The sequence below is a fragment of the Cavia porcellus genome, unplaced genomic scaffold (genome assembly GCF_034190915.1).
Source record: "Cavia porcellus strain 051 isolate PalLab524CR breed Dunkin Hartley unplaced genomic scaffold, mCavPor4.1 scaffold_6, whole genome shotgun sequence".
In the NCBI taxonomy this organism is placed as follows: Eukaryota; Metazoa; Chordata; class Mammalia; order Rodentia; family Caviidae; genus Cavia; species Cavia porcellus.
Window position 1 is genome coordinate 81,264,319 of NW_026947489.1, and position 20,158 is coordinate 81,284,476.

Consider the following 20,158-nt stretch of genomic DNA (forward strand, 5'->3'; position numbering starts at 1 on the left):
GTGGTACCACCTCAGGCTGCAGTGTTGTGCTAACTGTGTCACCCATGTCCATGCCTGTATTCCACAGAAGCAGCAGCAGCCTCCTGCCTCATCCTTTGTAGCCTAGGACCTTCTCCAGGAGGCAGTTAGTGTGCAAACAGCAGTGGTCACACTAAACTACACTTGCATGCGGGTTACTCTCCTAGCATGTGCATATACAATCTTCACCGTTCCCACAACTCCTACATCATGAGATTCTGAGCCCCCTTGGTAGATGAGGAAATGGACACGTGGAGTAGTTAAGTTGCTTCCCCAAGGTTACACAGCGTCCTACAAATCAGAGGTGCTGTCTCCAAGCTCCTTCCTCCGTGGCTTCTCAGTGAAGTAAAACCTCGTTCCTTTCATGGCCTAGGGAAACCTCACACCAGCCATTTCCAACTGTAGCCACAGAGCGCAGCCACTTAGGGCTCACCGTGGCTAAGGGGGTGTCCAGCTGACAGCTCCATGACTGAGGGACCTAGGCTTCACTTTTGATGTTCCTCTGTCTTCCTTTCTTTCCCTCTTTCTTCTCTCTTCTCTTAGCTTTCTCTTTCTCTTTCTCCTTATCTTTCTCTTTTCTGTTGTTTTCACATTGGCTTTCAATTTTCATTTTTTCCACTGTACTCTAGATTGAACCCAGGACCATAGCACTAAGTTACAATCCCGTTCCCTTCCAGTTGTTAAATATTTCACTTTGGGAAAGCATTTCACTAAGTTGTAAATGCCTGGCTGGTTTCCAGTGTCTCATGCTCCTGCCTCAGCCTCTGGGAAGTCTGGGATTGCAGGCTGTGTCACAGCACACAGTTTCATCCTTCTTCTGTAAGCCCTATGGGGAATCTGAATGTGGAGTCAGGATGGAAAGTTCTGCTCTGGTGATTAGGCTGCACCCACACCCCACACCTCTTGCCCTCACTCTGCGCCTTGCAGTACAGCTCTGGACAGAGCTGGACATCTTTAAACCTCCCTCCTCTGCACATCTTCCCTGCAGTGAGGATCCCTCCACCTGAGTCCCTGGTTGCCTTCTGCTCAGGACCTGTCCTTATCTGTGATCTCCAGCTCATACCTTGATTGCCTGGCTCCTTTCCACCTAAGTCATAGCCCCATAGGGAGACCTGGTCTCTGCTTCTTGGCTACTTTCCCTGCACATTGGGCCTTCCCTGTACCCAAAATGTCCAGTCAAAGAGTTGATGAATGACTGCAGCATGAACATGCAAACATATGGCCACCACCTCATTCGTGCGTCTTAAATGAGCTATGTGTCTCTGGAAAGTAACTTTGGCTGTGATTTTGTTTGCTCATCTACAAAAGTTAGATGCTAATACTTGTACCTCATGGGGGACAGTAATCACAAATCATTACTAATTTGTGGCACATTCTGTCTCCCTTAGGGCTCAGCCCTCCTATCTCAGGCATCAGCCTCCACCCATTCAAGGTACCGCCAGCTCTCTTCATCTCTTCTATCCTTGCACCCAGCTGCCCAAGCTGTAGGCTGCAGCCCCTTACCTCAAAGCTGCATCCTCATGTGAAGGGCATATTGCAGGGCAGGCTTCGCTCCTCCTCACCCCAGATGCCACGGATCTGAGTGTTTAGGATCACAGTATCTTCATCAAAAAGAGTTCTCATGTGGAAGTTGATGTCCTACCTGGTGTACAGTTTGATATTGAAGCTGGAGTGGGCACATTACACTGTCTTGTGGTCCAGTCCACCTCCTCCCTCTCGTTCTCCTCCTCTCTGGAGCCCGGGGGTGGCTCTCTCCTCCCTGAGATCCCTAGAGGTCCTGTCTCACCTCTTAGCATTGTGTGGGACAATGCCTGACACAGTGATGATTCTGCCTGGGAACAGCCCACCTGGAATGAAAGAGTGCTAAGGAAGCTGTTGGGAAGATGGGGACAGGTCAGTCAGTTACTGCGGAGAGCCACTATTGGAGCAGGAGATTCTGTACCAATTGTCATGGACACACACACAGTCAGATGAGTCAGAAACCATGCCTGAGAGGACTACATCTGTGCCATGAAGCCAGCACATCTTCACTTGGCTCATTGGTTCAAACACCAAGGGAAAGCTTCCCCATCTTCCCAGAGCATCAGGGGAACTTGGCAGGACACTGAAGAATCCTGGGGTGACAGGTGTAGGCTGTATAATTAGCTCACACTCAAGGAACCATTTTAATATTCAAAGTGCCTGTCTCAAAATTATTTATTTTTCTTTTGTTTAAATTTTATTTAAAGAGAAAAAAAGCAACACAGATAAAGGGTAGAAGTAATACAGAATTTCAAAAAATAAACAGTAAGAAATCACCATTTGACAGATTACATATTGTCATCTTAGAAATACTTGTTCAAGTTATAAAATTAAAGCATACAAATAGGACATTCAAACAGTGAGACTGCAAACAGTTCTGTTCAATGATCCAACAAAAACTTAGTAATATGGTCATCTATCTTATACACTTAAACATACATGCAGTTGTATCCTTTAGATCACTTTCTTTTCCTCTCTTCTTTACAATAACAATTACACATTTTAGGTTTTATTTCTCCTGCAGTTCTTATTACTTTGTTTTGAAGAGAATACAACCAAATATGACAAAACAAATAAGAGCTAGTCCAAACAAAAGGATGAACATTGTACATGATGTAAAAACAAAATACAAGGTGATCAACAATGGTTACCATAATGCCTCTTGCTATCTTCAAAAGAATTGCCCTTATCATCAGGTATAACAAAACCAAACAAAACAGTACAGAACAAAACCAATAAAAATGAAACACTGGGGACATTACAGGACCTCAAAAGATAATAGTCAAACCAGAATGGGTATCATAGTGAATCTTATTGTCTTCAAAGTAGTTGCCTGTACCCTCAGACTTGATACTATCAAACAAAACAGAACAGAGTAAAATCAGTCAAAAAAGACAGTGAAAGCAATACAGGGCTTCAAATCAAGTTAACAGGAAATCAAAAATGTTACTATAATATATCCTGCTATCTTTGGAATAGCTGTCCATGCCATCAAATCTAATACAAGAAGACAAACTGGAACATAGTAAAACCAAACTAAATAGAATGATGAAAATAATATGATGAAAATAATATGGGTTTCAAATCATGATAAAAGATTAACAATGTCCACTACCTTCTCTTTTTAGACAATTCCTCCCCTTTCACTTTCACAGGATGCATTGTACATTTTGCATCCCACTAACTCCTTTAGTTTTTAGGGAGGCAACCAGCTATTTACTTAAGTGATTCTGAACCTTTTTACCCCTGAGCATGATCTCAAGTTGTACCCATTTACCTACAAGAGCCTCAAGGTTTTCTTTCTTTATAGCTGAGTAGTTTTCCATTGCACAAAAGTGTTATGGCTCTCTATTTAATCTGCATCTGATGGGCAAGCTACACCCACTTTTATCTAGCTCCTTGTCACATGGAGCATTGTTTTCTCATCTTTGACTTTCAGTCTATAAATCCTCTTTCAGGTTAATTATATTTCTTATATAGAGCATATTGATAGACCCTATCTCCTGATCCACTCTGCCTGTGTTTCTTTTTATTGGTGACTTGAGGCCATCTATATTAGTGATTATAGCCAGCCTTCCCTGCCTCATCTCTGCCATGTTATTTTTCTACCATTGGTTGTCTACTTTTCCCCTTTATTCCACTGTCTTCCCCATTCAGTGAGCCCCTCTTCCACTGTTCCTGAAACCATAGTCTTTTTTCTCTCTCTCTAGAATGTCCTTCAGTATTTTTTGTAGAGTTGTAGAGTTGGTTTGGTGGTCATGAGCTCCCCCAGTTCCTCTTTGTCATGGAAGTATCTTGTTTCTCCATTAATTCTGAGAGCTAGTTTTTCAGGGTACATCAATCTGGGTTAGAGGTTATTTTCTTTCAGGGTTTGGGATACTTCTCTCCAAACTCTTCTGGATTTGATGATTTGTGTCAAGAGGTCTGCCATGATTTTGATGGGTTTTCCTTTATAGATGATCTGTTTCTTTTAATATTATTTTAATAGTCTGTTCTTGTGTTGAATTTCTGGCATTTTGATTATTATATGGGTATAATATGGTCATTATATGGGTATATATAGGTATTATATGGGTATATATGGGTATAGATCTATTTTGGTTATAGCTGGCTAGAGTTCTGTATGCCTCATATATCTGAATATCATTTCCTTTTCCTATGCTTGGAAAGTTCTCTTTAATTATTTCTGTAAATAGCCTTTGTATTGCCTTTGTGTTTACCCCTGCTTCTTCACTCACATGTTTTTATTCTTAAGTTATAGATCCACTTGTCATCTTCTAGCCTTGTATTGTTACTTTCTGGTTCCTTGTTATTTTTAAGAGATCTTTCCTTTCATGATCGCAAGCTGCAACCCTGTGCTCAAGGTTTGATAGTCTATCTTTAGTTTCTTTCAAGCAGGTTTGCCAGCTTTTCATGGAGTTTTTAATTTTCTGGTAATCTCTTTGAATCTGTTTCATGTGTTCTAAATTTTTTTATACTCTTCATTAAAGGTTTCCCTGCTTTTTCTATGCTCCTCTATTCTTTTATCTGTGTCTTCTTTAGAGGTGCTTAGCAATTCTTTTATTATGGTTCTCATATCTTCTTTTACCTGTAATAGTATTTCTCTTTTAAGTTCTTTTATAGTTTCGAGGAGTTGTTTCTTTACTTCAGTTGCTATTGCTTCAAAAACTGCAGGTTTGCAACTCCTGATCTCTTCTGTGTTTACATCTCCTGGACCAGAACTACTTGGGTTGGAGGCCAGAGACTGCCTTTTGCTTCTTCCTCTTGTCACATTCCTGGTTTCTTCTGGACAAGTGGGTATCAGGGTCCATGGCACTTCCTGTATTGGTTATAATTACTCTGAAGTGTATGGGCTTGATATTTCTGCTGTTTGCTGCTTTCCCCAGTCTGCTGGTGGCTACTGGACTGTAAGCAGGGGCAGGGTAAACTGGAGTCTTCACCACATTGTGTGCACCAGGCACCAGCCAGGGCAGTTCTCTGGTCTGCTGCCCTCCATCACTGCGTCTCCCTGCCAAGGCCTTTGGGCTTGTTGGCCACCAGTTTCACTGTGCTCATGTGTCTCCAGGTTCCAACAGTGCTTCTGGCACAGTGGTTCTGGCTCTGGTGAAAGCACTGCCAGCTACCTCCTTCTTCTGTTTAAGTTTTTCTTTCTTTCTTTTTTTAATTCTCTCAGTGGGCTTCAATTCTCACTTTATTTTCTTCCTGGATTGAGAGGACACACTTCTTTCCTTCTTGTCTTCTCCAGAATGCTATATACTAGCATCTTGACTGTTTCTCTCAGAGAGGCTATTTACTCTGCTGCTTACTGTTCCACCATCTTCCCAGATCTCCCAAAATTATTAACAAACATCAATACTATAAAATGTCCGCTTGACAAAGGACTACCTTTAATTCTGTAAGTCAGATGATTCCCCCCAGCTGCCACTACTACTGAGCCTGCCATAAGGAACAAAATCTCCAGCTGTTTCCCAGACACCATTTCTGTAGGTTTTAAATTCTGGTCTAGGGTCTGGTGGAAAAAAAAGACTGGGAAATTCAACATGGGCTGATGTGTTCTAAAGATTGAATTCAGGAGATCAGTGACAGCATAGGGCTTTTCTGGGGAGGAGGAAGTGTGATGTTTCTAGTTGAGTAGATCAGGGGATCTGAAGGTCTGATAGTATGAAGCAGGTTGCTGATATGATCCACTTTGACCACCAGAATATCCTCTGAAAGGCACCTGGAGATGTGCTGAGCAGAACTGGCAGCACATGATGCTTGGCTCAGGGGACTTTTGGAAGCTAGGCTGCAGTGGTGGGGGTGGTTGTAGTGGCACAATGGAGCTCTATGTGGCATGGGGAGTGCAGATGACAAAGATGGAATTGGCTGTGGTGTGGGATGGCAGAAGGCAGAGATGGAGCTGTAGAGTCTGAGAGAGAGACCGGTGGTGAACTAGGTGGGATTGAGAATAGCACAATTAGTAGCTATGACTCTGTACTGGCCCCAGAGCTTGGGTGGCTGGCTGGTGGGCTGGCTTGGAACTGCTTCTGTGGGTGGTGGAGGCCTCAGTAGGTACAGGTTGCCGCCCATATAAGACAGTGGACAATTCTGACAATTTTCAGGCAGGATGGGATAAATCTTATTAGCCTTCTGAATCTTCAGTTGTCTAGGGGATTTGTGCTTTGGAGTCTCTGCTTTTATAACCAAAACAGTTCCCTTTGCCTGAAAGGCACAGGCTTGGAGTCAAGGTGCTATATTCTGACACAAATTCAGCCAGCAATCAATGCAGAAGAATTGATCCAATCAGCTTTAAGAGTAGGATTCAGCAATCAGGTTCCAAACCTAGAAGACAATCTCTGTGTTTAGAGTGTCCCTTGGCAGCCAAGAAAGGCATAGGAGTGGTCAATTCAGTTTCGCAAAAAGCACTGAGGTCTTTATTCCACAGCCTTCTGCAAAGCCTTTCTTGAAATTGTTTAGCATGCCTTTAAAGGGGACCATTCTGCTCTGGCTTCTACCCATACTTAATGACTGGCTCCCTACAGTGTGTGTTTGTGAGCCCTTGAACAGAGTCACAACAGACATAAGAAGGGGTATACTTTTCAGAGAAAAAGACTACTCACTTTTCAGTTATGGCCAGGCCCCTCAGTAGGACATAGGTCCATTCAGGTAGCAGACACATGCATATCAACCTTGCACCAGGTCAGATCCCTAGTACACAGGCTCAGTCACCTTTTCACCCAGTTAGATGATATGTACAGAAATGCATAGTCATCCAATCAGGTTCTGTGGACCTGAGGTCTCTGTGAGGTGCCTTCTCCCTGGAGCACAGACTGAATGACCCATTGCTTATATGGGCAGTTACAGACACTCACTCAGTCATTCAGCAAGCATTCAGAGGTTAATACAATCTTACCCCTAACCCCGGGGCAATGTCTGACTGAATCCAAGTGGAGAAAGGCTAGCACTGGCTTTGGCTTCAATGGTTGATCAAGTCCTTGCTTCTTACTCAAAGGGACAGAAATGACAAAATTTAAATTGACAGACTACCTAAAGAATGTCCTTGGAGCTACTTTATCCATGGGCCTCAACTTGCCTTCTGCATCCTATTAATGTCTGATGAGGTTGCTGCTGTCACACAGGGGCTCCCACTCCTGAACCACAAAGGAGACACCAAGAAAAAGAAAGGAGGGCATCTTTTTGCCCCCAAATTGAAGAGTGAGTCCCTGCCCCATCAGCAGGCCTCCAGTGGAGGCCATAATATTCAGCACAATGCCTCCTGGGTTAGCCCTCAAGGAAGGTTGTGAATAAAACAAAATCAATCCAAATAGAAGGCACATTAACACTGAGGAACTTAAAAGGCAAACAAACTGTATTACACCAGAGGGCTGGGGACACTAGGGTCCAAATCACTAGCCCTGTCTTGGAGTTAATAAAACAACTATATGTGTTGTTAACAGGAAATACAAAAACTAGCAGGAAGTACCAAGAAGGCTGATCACAGACTTTTCATAGTTGGTTACATACCACTGCATCATGTGTCATCAGACAAGTCTGATGTAGGCAAGTTAATTGGAAGCTTTTTTACATAGTAAGGAAGGTCAAGGCTAGGACAAGTGAGAAGAATTAAGTACCATCTTAGAGTAAGCCAAGCTGTCTCTGGGTGATGTCTCTCTCAAACCTTGGCATGGGTTAACACAACATGATGTACTTTGTCTGACCTACACTCATCTTATATGGCTGCTGGTGTTGGAATGCCAACAAGAGGTGAGTTTTGCCAATTTTTAATTATGAGAGCAGTCTGTGTCTGTCTTTCCCATCCTTGAATACAGTGGCAGACTTGTAAGTTTTGAAAGTTTTAAAATTTCCTTTACAATCCGCTTTGTACCATATTCTAAGCTTTCCACCCTGCATATAGTGTCACAACCAGAAAGGGATGGAAGTCCTCCAGGGAGACCACTCAGATGCTCAAGTGCCACATCCTTCCCAGGCACTTGGGTGCATCTTGGATAAGGTGGCACTTGAGCCACTGGCTTATAAACCCAGTCCTGGTCAAGCTCCTATTATGGAAAGTGAGCCACACTATGCCATATACATACCACAGAAAAACAGGTTAGGGCCCACTCAGACTCCATAGTCTGTGCCAAGGAGCCACAAATATATGCATATTCATTCATACAGTTGCTCAGAAGTTATAAAGTTCATCTTTCTATATGAAAATCCTTGACTGGGGTTTCCAGTATGAGACCCGGGGAAGTGCATTTTCTCCTTCTGAAAGGTTCTTGCCAAAGTATAAATTACTGTACAATTATGGTGGTGGTCTAACTGGCAGAAGGCCAAAGCGGGAATGCTTACCACTTCCTCTTCCTTCTTCAGCCCTAATTGCAACTCCCTTTCCTGTTTGCATGCAAAGAAAATTCCAATCAGTTCCTCAGACGTCATCAGTGTCTGCCCCATGTGCCATTTCCAATCAGAAGTCATATAACCCTCTGCCTCTCTGTATTCCATTGAAGGAGATAGCCCAACCACCACAAGTTGTGTGCTCCTTTCCACATCCTCAATAAACCTGTTATTTTCTTTTTTTACTTTTCAGTTCTGTATGGCACCAGAAAATTCTAACACCTTCCATCCATGGAGACAGGCCTGACTTTGATTAGGGACCCCAGAGCCTCAACTACTCTACAAGTTCAGTTGATGAACCAGTTCATTTCTTGACAGAGTCCAGTCTGGAGGATATCGGAGCAGCCGCTCTCCCTGTGCTCCTGGGGAAGTAGGTCTCTCCAGGTAGGCAAAAGCCATGCCACCCTGTTCGCCAAGGAAGGTGCTTGGCTTGCTCTACCTGGACACCAAGCCAGTGGCTCAAGTGGCCACTGCAGTAGGCTTCCCAGTCAGGGAACCAAATGTTCCAGCAATGTTATGGTTACCAGAGGTGAAGAAATGGAGCAGCACTCAAAGAAGTGGAGGGAACCAAGCTTTATTGTGCTGCTTGGCTCAGAGGAGCTGTGTACGCTAATGTGTTCGGACTGCGTCCGAACTAGTATTGGAAGTTACATTTATACAGTTTAACAAGGGAGGTGAGGATATTTTGTGAGTAAATAGAACTTTACAAATATAGGAAAAATTAGAAACATAAACAGACTGGGTACACCTTGATCTACTAGTATATTTGTAGTTAGCAAGCCTGATTACACAAGTGGAAAAAACACTGCAGACCACTGATTTATGTAGTTTTTGAAACATTTTGAACACAAAAGTTCTTTTACACAATCATCCATGTGGGTGATCAGAGCATTCAAAGCTACCCTTTTCTAAAAATGCTTTTCTTTTTTCCCTGTGCATTTGCTACATGACCTGCTGCTTAACCAGATGATTATTACCTAAGCAGATAAACTTGTAATCTTATTGGTTGATGATAGTTTGACTATCATCATGTTGTACTCACTTGGTGATTTTGTACCCACTTTGTGATTTTGTTCTGTAAAACATTCTTAGAGAAGTGGCCTTTGTGGCAACTCACTTTTCAATCTCTTACTGCCATTTGGGAATTGCTTCTTTCAATAAATTTTCCCCTCTGTCAACACAGGACAGCCAGGCTATCTAGGACCAACTCCAGGACACCCACAAGCTACACTGCCTGCACTCACAGGAGCACTGTGTGTGCCCTACCTATCCTTCTGCACAGGACAGGATGTGGGTTATTTCCTCCCAGCCTCAGGACTTGAAACTGACCAGATAAGAATTCTTATACAGAGGGAAGAGAAGCAGGAGAATGTGCTTGGAGGAGAAAGCATACAGGACTAAATCCAAAAACAAAGTAGGGATCTAAGCTAAGACAACATTCAGGGCTACAGGACTATGGACAGCTGGCCACTCCGCCCTACTCTTCCCCACCCCATTTCAGCAGGGCCCAGTCAGAGGGAGGGAGGGAGCCCTGTAATGTAGGGAAGAGCCACATCTACAGCCTTCAACTGGTTCCCAGAAACAAGGAAGTGTCTATCAGGAACTAGGAAGTGTCTATCAGCAGGTGCAACACTCGGGGACTTTCAATAAGCAGCAAAACAACTGTGTCCCTTTTAGAGAAGGATGTTTATGCAGAGCAGGCTTCAAAGGAAAGTGAGATGGCAATCTTGCACAATTTTAAGCTATCTCAGTTATAACTTGAAAAGCAGCTAAGTGATGAATACAACTGCTTTATTTAATAAGAAAAATTTTTAAGTGCTTGGATTTTTTATTATTCAAACACAATATCTGGTATACATGTTTAAATTTACTTTTTATTTTTGTCTGTCTCTCTCTCTCTCTCTCTCTCTCTCTCTCTCTCTCTCTCCCTTTGTTTTTTCTATTTTTGAGACAAGGTCTCACTATATAGTTCAGGTGACCTCACTTTATAGCCCAAGCTGGTCTCAAACTTGCAATGATCCTCCTGTTTCAGCCTCATGAGTGCTGGAGTTACAGGTGTGTGCTACCACACACAGCCTATTTTCTGATTTTTATCATGGAAATCATTTAGAAACCCTTGGTGCTGGGAAGAGCAGCACTGAGGGCATAGATAGCCGTGTGTATGCACTTTTCAAAACTCAGCCAAACCTACACGCTTGCATCTGGATTTCGCTCAGTGTTAGAGCATGTTCCTAGCAACAGTGAGTCTTGGGATTTAATTCCCTGCACCACAAAAACAAATTAAAAATAAAAAGTTACAAATTAAAAATAAAATTAATTAACAAATTAAAAATAAAAAGTTACTTCAGCTCTTCAGTTTTCTTTCAACTATAAAACAACCTGAGTTTCAACAAAAATATCTGGAGTGAGTCTCACGCTTAATTCCCTTTCTAACACATTTCAAAATTTTTAAAAGCCAAAGACAGAACTCCAGCTGTGCAATAGGTATGGCTGAAAGACTGTAAAAATCAGGACACCAGCTATTGGCAATCAGAATTTGTTCAATGATGTCTTGGAAGCATCTTCAAACTAGTCTGGCCCCTGCAGCATCAGCTGTCTCTCACTGCCTGGGACTGTCGGAGAAGCGCGGTGAGGCTCAGGACAAAACATCTTCTGACAACAAGAAAACCTTTGCACTGATTCACATACCCAGTCCATTTTCATTTTCATTTTGAAACAGAATCTTGCTAAGTTGCCAAATGGTCCGGGCTGGACTTGAACTATGGTTCTTCCTTGTCTGCACCTCCCAAGGGCTGGAAGTACCCGAGTGTGCCTTTGTTGTGAGCGCTGTCTTATTGATGAAGGCCCCCTTGTAACTCTTGCACTGACTTCTCACCATCTTCTCTTAGGGAAGGCTCACATGGGCTCTCACACTGGAGTCAGATACAGAGAAAACAAAGGATAGCCAGGCTTTCTGGGAGCAAACCAGGACAGCCACGGGTTGAGCAATCTCAAGGCCAAGTCTGTCCTTCTGCACAAGGCATGTTCAGGGTCATTTCCTCCCTGCCGAAGGACTTGAAATTGACCAGCATGATTACACTTACTTGGAGGTACAGGAAGCAGGGAGGAAGCTTGGAGTGGAGGAGAAAGCAGACAGGATCTATTTAGATGGTAATGTAGGGACAGTTACAAGTGCAGGACTCAGGCTGCAGGGCAGTGTCCACCTTGTCACCTGTGCCCTACCCCTGTCCAACTCCTATCAGCAGGCCCAGGCACAGGAAGGCATTGCTGTAATTCGGAGATGTAGATAATCCCACTACAGTGATTAACCAGTTCCTAGGAATAGGGAGAGGCAGCCATCAACAGGTGCCAGCACCCAGTCAATCTAATTGCTGCTCTCTGGCTGTTAGATTCTTCTCTCAACCCACAAACAATTACGAGGCACAGTCAAAAGAGGCCTGAGCAGAATGATTTCTTGTGCAGTGAAGGCAGAAAGCAGCATTCATTGTAAAGGAGGAGGAAAACACACCCAGAATTTTGGTCTAATACACAAAAAAGGATACATCCCAGCCAAGTTGAGATCAGTCCTCAAGGTTACCAGTAGGAGAGTTTGACTTAGAAGTGGGCCTATAGGAACTCAGGGTCTGTAGTAGATCTACTTTTGTAAGTTCCGTAATTGTAACTTGCCTAAAATTAGCAGGAAAAAGACATTCTTTGGAGAGGTCTGAATTATCTTATTCCTGGGCAAGAAAATCCCTCTGACCCAAAGAGGTCTGTGTTAGTTGAGCATCCAGGACCCTGGCCTTGGCCGTGGTGCCCCTCTCTAAGTCTTTGCTGGCTGGCTGTCCTGTCTGAGGAACTCTCTGTGAACGTTCTCCAACCCCCACCCCTAATGGACCAGGGTCACTCTGAGGAATCTTTCACCTTCCCGCAGGCCCTGCCCTCTGTACACTGATTGGGCAATCCTTGTTGTGTTCCTCACGTGTGTTAAGAAAATTATACCTAAACCTGAGAAAATACAGCCGAAGCCCAACCACACCTGCAGAGGACTCCTGGTTCACTCTCTCCAAGTCCCCTGTTATCTCCCTGCTTCATTCATTTTGTTCTCCATCTGCTGGTGATGGGGGCAGGGCAGGTCTTTTGCTTCCTCCCTGCCTCATCATGAATGTGCAAAGCTGAGAATTTACCATAACACAAATGCCTGGGCTGAGAGCCAAGTAGACTATTTGCACAGAGCAAGGCCCAAAAGGTAGCGATGCAAGAATCTTGCACAATTTTGAGTGTGGGGTTAGGGATGGGATCCTTGCCAGGCTCCTTGCTCACTTGCCCACCTGTGGGTGCAGACAGCACCTGAGATCTCAGCAGGAGCAAAGGGCTGGAACACAGAGTATGAACTTGGCATGTGGCCCCTTTTGGTGCAGTGGCTGGGTTCCAACAGGCAGCAGTCTGAGCACGAAGGAAGGTGGCTTTTGGAACTTTTACACAACCTCCTCTGGGAATCGCAGGGCCACTTCTGCCCCATACAACCATGCATGCCCTACTGATGTGCGAGGGCCGCGCGGACCACCTCCTCACCTGGGCCACAGAGAATCTGGAAGAGAATGAGGACACCAGAAGTGTTTGAGAAATATAATCACTGCTGGAGTCACTCAACAGATGCTGGGCCATCCAAGTCCCAGGAGAAACAGGGGGGCCTGGCTTTAAGCAGTTCACTACAAAGAGGAGAAAGAAGTGTACCTGGGGCTGTGTGTGTCAGGGGAAAGGGTACACAACAATTATTTCACTAAAGAAAACCCTTGAAGAGTGTGGATTATGTGCTATACATCTTCTGGCTGCCTCTGTCACTCTTCCGAATCAGGTGCAGGAAGTCCCTGAATTACAAACACTGGAGTTGCAAACTTGCACAGATATGAGCAAAACTCACTTACCAAAGATAGGTAGACGGGAACAATACACAGAAGTAGCTTTCGTTATTAGAGCTATTATACTGTACGGTGCCACCGTTTAAGGTGACAGTAAAGGCAGAAATAAATTCTTCTTGTGTGTATTGTATTGTATTGTATTGTATTGTGTGTGCATGACTTTTTATGATTCACACTGTATATATGTATACATGTGTCAAGGGAATATAAGATTTACAGTGTCAAACTTATATATGAATCCAACTTATGAATGTTTTCCCATAAGGGAGCTCATCAGTAAGTCAGAGACTAACTATACGACTAATGATACCCATTCTCTATGGGAAGCAATGAAGACACAGTGAGGTGCAGCACACTGCCCCTGGTCACACAGCAGGAACGTATCAGCACGAGGACTCAGGCCAGGTGATCCAGTGAGGGTGTCTGAGCTGCTGCTCACTGTATGCCCCGCCTGTCATCTCAGAGGCTTCTCAAGTGTGCAGTCTGCTTTTACAGAGACAAACATCATCTATGACAAGGAACGGGGACAGGTGTGATGGTGCTCTGCACCCCCAAGTTGACAAGGGCACTGCTAGAGTCTCTTGGGTCCATGCCTGCTCTGTTTTCTGTGCTGGGTAATGAGATGCCCTGAGTGTCACAGAGTAGCTTAGGGTCCTGGCCTCTCGATCTCATCCTGGGCTGATTCCAGAGGGTGGCGGCAGGTGGGTGGAGGCTGCTCCACAGAAGCAAGAGGGACACTTTCCCTCGATGTGCAAGGATCCCTGAGAAGTGTGTGAGGTGCAGGGAATGCCATGTTATCATGAAGCAGAGCATGCATGATATAAGGGACGGGTAGGGGTCTATGTGAGACCCAGGCACCAAAACCAAGCTACCTCCCCTTATGACAGATGATACAAAGCAGCTTCTTCTACTTCAGTTGTCCTCCCCCTACCCCTTCTGCAAGCCGGTGATACTTTTCTCTCACCATTTCTATCATAAATCCAGAGAACCTGTGGAAAGCCCCTAGTACCACTCTGCCACTTGGGCATCACTCGGGCACACTCTCTGCCTTATTTTGGCTCCTGCTTGGTGCCCCAAGGTAGACCCTGTATCTCAAGGAATCCGGTCAACAACACAGAGAAGTGGGAGATTTTTACCTCCCTGTTTGTAGATGCTCCAGCTCTGCTAATGCAGTGACAGTAGCTGATCATGTTGAGTAAACTTAGTGCCCAGTAGGTTTCATCAACTAAATCCAGCGTGGCAGCTGCCCTTCAGTCTCCCCCTAGCAGCTCTCATCATGATCAGTCCCAGATACACACAGCGATGGAGTCATGGTCAAAGACAGGACAAGTGCCAGTCCCCTCCCTCTGTGACTCGGGATCTGTCCACCTCCATCTCCACAGAGGGCCCAGGCTCCCTCACCAGAAAGGACACAGTCAGATGCAGAACCCAAGCTCTGGCATCTCCTCCCTGTCAGCCTCTGCTCCCAGACTGTCACCCACTGAGGATGGAGAGGAAGACAGGGGACACTCGGTGTCCTCTGCGATGAAAATCTGAGAAGCCTACAGGGGCTGCTTCTCAAGGCAGCTCTGCTTCCCAGCCCAGAAACCAACACAGTGAGTAACACAAATCAAAAACCATTCTGAAAGTGTTCAGAGGTAGAATTCGAAATCCACACTGGAAACCACAGCATCACAGGTCACACCCAGGCTGGGATCCTTGAAGGCACATGAACACTGGGCAACAGGGAAGGAAGTCACTGGACACAGGGTCAGTATGAAGCTCCCCTTCTGAGAAACAGGATTTCTGCACTGGAAGCAGAGTCAAATCTCGGGGCACAGCAGACACTGGACCTGTTTACTATGTGCTCAATGCTTGCCACAACCAAGGCAGGTGGCAAGTCCCTCTCTCCTTATGGACTCCCTGCAGCTCCCGCTGGTCACACAGTGAGGGGGCTGAGGTTTAGATCCTGTCAGCCTCTTGGTGTCCATTCCTCCTATTCCTAAGCCCTAAGATTTTCAGCTGTGGTGTGTTTGCAGTGCTGGGACTGAACCCAGGGCCTTGTGCATGCTAGGCAAACATTGTGCTACTAATCCACAATCCCAGCCTGAGCTTTAACTGGACACATGGCCGCCCATGTTAAAGACAATGTTGCTAACTGCAAGGTCTTGGGCAAAGAACTTCATTTGTGATGCCTCAGTTTTTCTGCTCATGTATAAAAGTGGGATAACAACCATACTCTGGCAGAATGGTAACAGATTAATGGACCTTAGAATGGGCCTGCTGCAGAGCATGTGACCTATGATGTTCACTTTGAACTACTCATCTGCAGAGAAAAAAGAGGCAGCGACTTGGTGGTGCCATGGACTTTCTGTCTAGAGGAGGAAAGAAACCTGAGGGTCTGTGCTGGTACTGAGGCACTTTTCCTGTCTCTTCCTGTTTTCCACAGCCTCACACAGCACATGGGACCTGGTTTTCCCTTTCCAGAATCAACCTGTGATGGTAGACCTTGCACCCTCTGAGGGTTACTGCCCGAGAAACGCATCCCAAGCTGCAAATACTATAACTTTGAAAATGCAATTAATACAGATGACCTGCAGAACATGGAACTTCGCAATGCAGCAGGACTCTATCACTTGCTGGGACTACAAGTGGGCTGGGAGCTGTGGCTGCCTGCAGTGATCAGCACCCTGGGAAGATGACGTGAGGTGTCAGTGAGACCTTGACTGGAAAAAAGGGACATTTGACTTACTAACCCTAGGTGAAAATTGATGTCATTTCTCTTACTTAGAAAATAATTACTAAAATAAATAGAATGACAGTATTATAAAAAAAAACACTGAAAATGTGGTTAATTCATAAAGTGAAAATTGGTAGTTTCGAGGGCAGAGAGGGAGGTGGATGTCTTGGATGGATGCTGAAACTTATTTGGGGAAGATGAAAACCATCTGGAACTGCATGCAGTGGTGTTTGGACAGCAGTATGAATATACTGAATGTCACCTGAATCGTACACTGACAATGGTCAAAATGATAAATTTTGTCATCTGGCTTCCTGGCTCAGCCCTGACCCCTCAGATTCTGTCCTCAGCTTCTCCTCTCTCAATGACATGAGGATAATTCCTGGGTCCACCGAGATATCAAGATGCCTGTGTCAATGGTGCCACAAGGAGAGAGACATGGCTGAGAAAGTTTTGGTCAGTTGGTAGAAGCCAGAGGGCTTGGATTGCAGCTGGGTGCCAAGCAAAGGAGAGAGGTTAAGGTCATGGGAATGGGAGATTCACGCAGGTCACCTCCTTACTATAGTGCTCAGCTCTGTAGTGGGCTTGCGCAGAGGACGGGATGGCCTTTGAGAGCCACACGCAGTGTGTGCCTTTGCTGGGGGCTCCACCATTCTCAGGACTCCCAAACTGCCAGGAGTGGAGTTGGAGGTTTGCCTGCTGTTACCCTGAGAGGAATCAGTGCTGAGAGGTCAGGGCTCTGGTGCAGGGCGTGGAAGCTGGTGCAGGGCATGGAAGAGGTGCAGGAGGAGATGCAGGCAGTGGTGCACCAGGCCAGGTGGCCCACCTAGACATTCACTTCAGTGAGCTCTATATTGCCATCCACTTCCAGGTGATTAATGGCTGGGAGGTCAGTCAGGCGGTGGGAGTACTCCAGTAGTACTCCAGATGCTGGGCTAAGCATCTGATGTCCACCAGAGAAGAGAGACCTTGGCAGTCCACTTCAGGCAGAAAGAACTCAGCCCTCACCACGGGATTGGAGTCCCTTTCTGTCTCCTTTCACCCCCACCCAGCCTATTGCCCTCACTGAAGGACCTGCTCCTCCCTAAACACACTGTACTCATCTGGTTTGGACCTCACAAACATGGTTTCGAGCCCGCAATGCTTCTCACAGCCTGTATCTCTTCCCTGTGTGTGACTCCCAGGCCCTTCAGGACCCTGCTCCTCTAGAAGGGCTTCCCTGCCCCCACGTGACTCCAACCAGGAACTAGCAGGCTCCTTGGTGCACCAGGGGCAGCAGTGCTGGCCTGTGCCATCTGTGTCCCCACGTCCAAGCCTGGACTCTGCAACAGCAGCCTCCTGACTCATTCTTTCCAGCCCAGGACCCTCTCCAGAAGGCAGCCCGGGTGCAATGACAATGACCACACTTCTATCACACTCCTGTGCAGGGCACTATCCTAGTGTGCACAGAGACTACCTCACCCCATTCCCTCAACTCTCTGAGGTCACTGAATGTTCATGTCCATTTGTTGATGAGGAACTGGAGCTGCAAAGACCCAAAAACTGTCCCGTTCTGAAGGACACTTCTCCAAGGTCACACAGTTACCCACAAATCAAAAAGTGCTCCTTGCTCTGGCTCCCCAGTGGCTTCTCACTGTGGTAAAACCCAAGCTCCCTTCACAGCCCAGAGAGCTCTGCACCAGTCATTCCCAACCCAGACTGCAGGGGGCGCTCAGCTAGAGCATAACTTCTGCCCAAGGGGCCTCCCAAGCTGACAGACCCAGTGGGTGGGGAGAGGGAGGACAGGTACCATGGGCCTATCTTCCTTTCTTTTTTTTCTTTTTCCTACTCCACTCTTCTCTTCCCTTCCCTTCTCCTCTCCTCTCCTCTCCTCTCCTCTCCTCTCCTCTCCTCTCCTCTCCTCTCCTCTCTTCTCATCTCTTCTCTTCTCTTCTCTTCTCTTCTCTTCTCTTCTCCTTCCTTCCTTCCTCCTTTCTTTCATTTTCTGTGGTACTAGCTAATGAACCCAGGGCCTTCACACTGCGCTACGCATGATTTACTTTTTACTTTGACACAGGGCCTAAATCATTAAATTGCCCAGGCCAGGACCCTTCTGTCCCATGTGCTGCTATTACTGTGATGTTGTGATTTTGTTTGCTCATCTATAAGAATTAGATGCTAACATTCACCACATCATGGACAGTAATCGCAGAACACTAATAGCAATGGCGCATTCCCTCGCCCTATGGGCCCAGCCCTCCTATCATTGCCACCAGCCCCCTCCTCATTCAAGTTACCCCAGACCGCCTCACCGCCTCTGTGCTTACACCAGTGAGCTGCCGAGCTCCAGGCTTTAACAAATCTGATGGCTGCTGCCACTTAGCCTCAGCTAAGAGAAAGCTATTCTTGCCTGTGCAATGCACATTCACGGTATGGCGCCAAGGCACAGATGACTGTCAGCTGTTGCAGGGAACCTGCGTGCGCAAGCCTGGTTTCAGCTGCAGCCTAAGGCAGCTGCAAAACGCTGCACCCCATCTGCACCCCACCTAGGCATGGGGACCCTAGAGAGATACTGTGCTGGGGCAGAGTGCCTGTCATAAAGCAGACAGAACCTCTGCTGGCACTGAGCAAGTCACAGGATCGGCTGATGACAGAAAACTGGGAGGACTGACACTGTTCTCAGTGTTACCAGAACTGAGCCCGCCCCTGGGGCTCAGGCAGTAAGAGCCACAGGCTCTCCAAGGCTCCCTGCTCCTCTGATGTTTATGTTTCCCCAGTTGCTAAATATATAGCTGGAAGGATATGGGGTGCTCTGCTCAACACCAGCTAGGGGGAAATCTGCCTGCAAATTCCTGTGGTCAAAGCTGTAGTCTGAGGGCATCCACACCGGGTACCATTACTGACTGCCGGGAGGACAGGACTGTCTTGAAGTTGGAAAAAGCTGGCGTCATACACTCCACACAACCCCTTCAGTATGGCCAGCCAGGTCATGGTCAGTGACTGTAAAATCTCACCCTGATGCTGTCAGTGAGGACCAGGTTGCCTTCACCTGGGAGGGGAGGCAGGGAACTTCCAGATGTTGCCACAGGCTATTTGCTGCACTTTCTGTTTGTGGCCTAGTGGCCCAGGACCTGCCATCTGGGCCAAGCCAAACCCTGCATCATGATTTCTTTGCAGTGATAGTACTGTGTTAATCTCTGACTGCCTTGCAGATTTCAAAGCCACGGCGAACAGTCACAAGGAAGCTTTACTGGCCTGGCTCGGCCCCTGAATGAAGACACGGTCAAGGGAACTGGCGTGTCTGTCAGATTCTTGGGACTCATTTGGTCTTGCAATACAAAAATAATTCCCAACAGAATCTTAGACGACCCAGAAGGCAATGATATGGCTGTGACTCAGCCAGCATAAGTAACTTTCAGGGACACTTCCCACTATATATTTGCACAACCTCCTCTGGGAATTGCAGGGCCACTTCTGTCCCATACAATCATGCATGCCCTACTGATGTACGAGGGGTGATGGGACCACCTCCTCACCTGGGCCACAAGAATCTCGAAGGGAACAGGGAGATCAGAAATCCTGGAGAAATACAGTGACTAGAATACTCAACAGATGCTGGGCCATCCAGGTCCCTGGGGTACAGGGACTACCTGGCTTTAAGCAGCATATACAGGAAAGAGGAAGAAAGAAGTGTAGCTGGTGCTATATGTGTGTGGACGGAAAGGGTGCCCACCACTTATTTTGCTAAAGAAAAAGCTAGAGGAGTATGGATTATGTGCTATGCATCTTTAACCTCCCTCACTTATGAGTCAGGTACAGTGAATCCCTGAGTCACAAGCATTTGAGTTGCAAACTTTCACAGATATGAACAGAATTCATCATACAAACATTAGTAGATGGGAGCAAGTCATAGAAGTAGCTTATGTTATTCACAGTTGTTGTCCTGTACTGTGCCACCATTTCAAAATAACTGTAAAAATAAAAATAATTTACACACAAAAATATTTGTGTGTGTGCATGATTTTTTATGCTTCACATTGTGTATTTTGTCAAAAGTATATAAGGCTCAGTTTCTCAAACTTATGAGTGAATCCAGTTTATGAACGTTCTCCCAAATGGGAACTCATTAGTAATTCAGGGACAT